Source organism: Osmia bicornis, chromosome 4, assembly GCF_907164935.1.
Source record: "Osmia bicornis bicornis chromosome 4, iOsmBic2.1, whole genome shotgun sequence".
Lineage (NCBI taxonomy): Eukaryota > Metazoa > Arthropoda > Insecta > Hymenoptera > Megachilidae > Osmia > Osmia bicornis.
This window is the reverse complement of record NC_060219.1, coordinates 406,832-408,927: the sequence shown is the minus strand read 5'-3', so window position 1 is coordinate 408,927 and position 2,096 is coordinate 406,832. Positions and strand designations below refer to the sequence as shown.

At 30.9% G+C, this 2,096-nt stretch overlaps 1 long non-coding RNA gene across 1 annotated transcript; it reads left to right on the top strand.

Moving 5' to 3' along the window:
* Positions 1-604: 604 nt before the first annotated feature.
* LOC114881777 lies at positions 605-1,828 on the top strand. Its single transcript, XR_003790327.2, has 4 exons — positions 605-964; positions 1,078-1,256; positions 1,370-1,548; positions 1,662-1,828. It is a non-coding gene; the product is annotated as an uncharacterized LOC114881777 (long non-coding RNA).
* The last annotated feature ends 268 nt before the right edge of the window (positions 1,829-2,096 follow it).

Sequence of the window (2,096 nt, the reverse complement as noted above, 5' to 3'; positions counted from 1 at the left end):
CTAGATATGTAAAAATCCGTACAGTTAAGTTGGTAATTGATTCGGGATACGAGTACACCGAGTTTCATCGAACTTGTCGCGGCGTGTGAAACTAACACATATTCACGCCGGAGAGCCGATTGGCGAGGGGCACGTGAAGGAGGGATTGCAGCCAATTGACTGCCGTCGTGAATATGCGTTAGAGTCACACGCCGCGACAAGTTCGATGAAACCCAATGTACTTGTATCCTGAATCGAATCTCGGACCACAGTTCAGTTGATTACCATCTTAACTGTACGGTTTTTACATCTCTCGAATTTTAGCGCTGTTGCCATTTTCATCAATTTGCGCGCGCATGGGTTGCGAGATAAATGGTAGACCCTGTATATATATTGATGTTCTGCTGCTGCCGTGCTGCTGCCTGCAAAAACAGTAGAAAAGCGGTGATCCCATACTAATGCGTACGTTGTCACGGACACACACGGATGGCCAGAATTCAATGTGTTAGTTTCAACAGTTTTTCGAAAATATCTCGAAAACTATGGCCGAGTGGCGGTTATATGTATAGGAAAAAGTTGTTTAAAATATGTAATTTTACAACATATTTAAATTTCATTAAAATCGGTGAGGTGTAACCTAATCTCAATAATTACCCAAAACTGTTATGTGGAAATTATTAAACTTGTTTGCTACGTTAATCATGTAAGTATACGTCTAATATTTGTAATACGTAAAATACTATACAAGTAAACTGGTTTAATGCGACCATTATCAAATTATATACAATACATGCAAATTCATGCCATTACTTTCATTTTGCATGGATTAGCACATGATAGGCATTTGAAAACAAGTAACTGTTAGATGCATTGTATAATTAATTCTACTAACCCTGAAATGAAATATTAGGACAAATAACAAAGACGTATTCTGAAAATACATGCAATTACTTTCTCGCATGATATATCTGGAAGTATGTTTAAGGTAATAGAAATATTAAATCTTATTTTCTTCAATACATTCTTTATTCCAAATTAATGTTGTTGAGTACAATGTATCAATATATAATAATATGATTTCTGTTTCTATATTTTCAGTATCTATTCTGACATTGATGAGGAAATTACAACCAAAAAATTATGGGGTAGGAAAGTTGAATAGATCCATCACAGAAATTGAACAGTGTGGAATAAAATATTAGGACAAATAACAAAGACGTATTCTGAAAATAGATGGAATTACTATCTCGCAGAATATATCTGGAAATATGTTTAAGGTAAAAGAAATATTAAACCATATTTTCTTCAATACATCCTTTATTTCAAATTAATTTTGTTGAGTACAATGTATCAATATGTAATAATATCATTTCTTTTTCTATATTTTCAGCATTTATTCAGACATTGATGAGGAAATTACAACCAAAAAATTATGGAGCAGAAAAGTTGAATAGTTACATTACAGAAATTGAACAGCGTGGAATGAAATATTAGGACAAATAACAAAGACATATTCTGAAAATAGATGCAATTACTTTCTCGCATGATATATGTGGAAATATGTTTAAGGTAAAAGAAATATTAAACCATATTTTCTTCAATACATTCTTTATTTCAAATTAATGTTTTTGAGGACAATGTATCAATATATAATAATATGATTTCTTTTTCTTTATTTTCAGCATTTATTCAGACATTGATGAGGAAATTACAACCAAAAAATTATGGAGTAGAAAAGTTGAATAGATCCATTAAAGAAATTAAGGACAATGTATGCATTTGTTGCAGTATGTTAATAAAAACGTACTACGGATAGTTCAAATTCTTTATGCATATTTAAAAAATGAAAATAAAGGTATAACACTAAATAAAAATAATGTTTAAATCTGTTGGATATTATACCTAACCTATCCTATTAATTAGTTCATTCTGATGTTATAAATTAATAATAAATTACACCACATTTTTAAGCTTGAACGGATGTGCTAAGTTTATAAGTAATGCGGTTAATGTGCACATTTGTTAGCTCGAACGTTCATTTGAATCAGTTTCTTATTAGTACACACTATTAAAAAATCAAATGTGGAATAAGTGTTACCGTTAATAAAAAGAAAGTA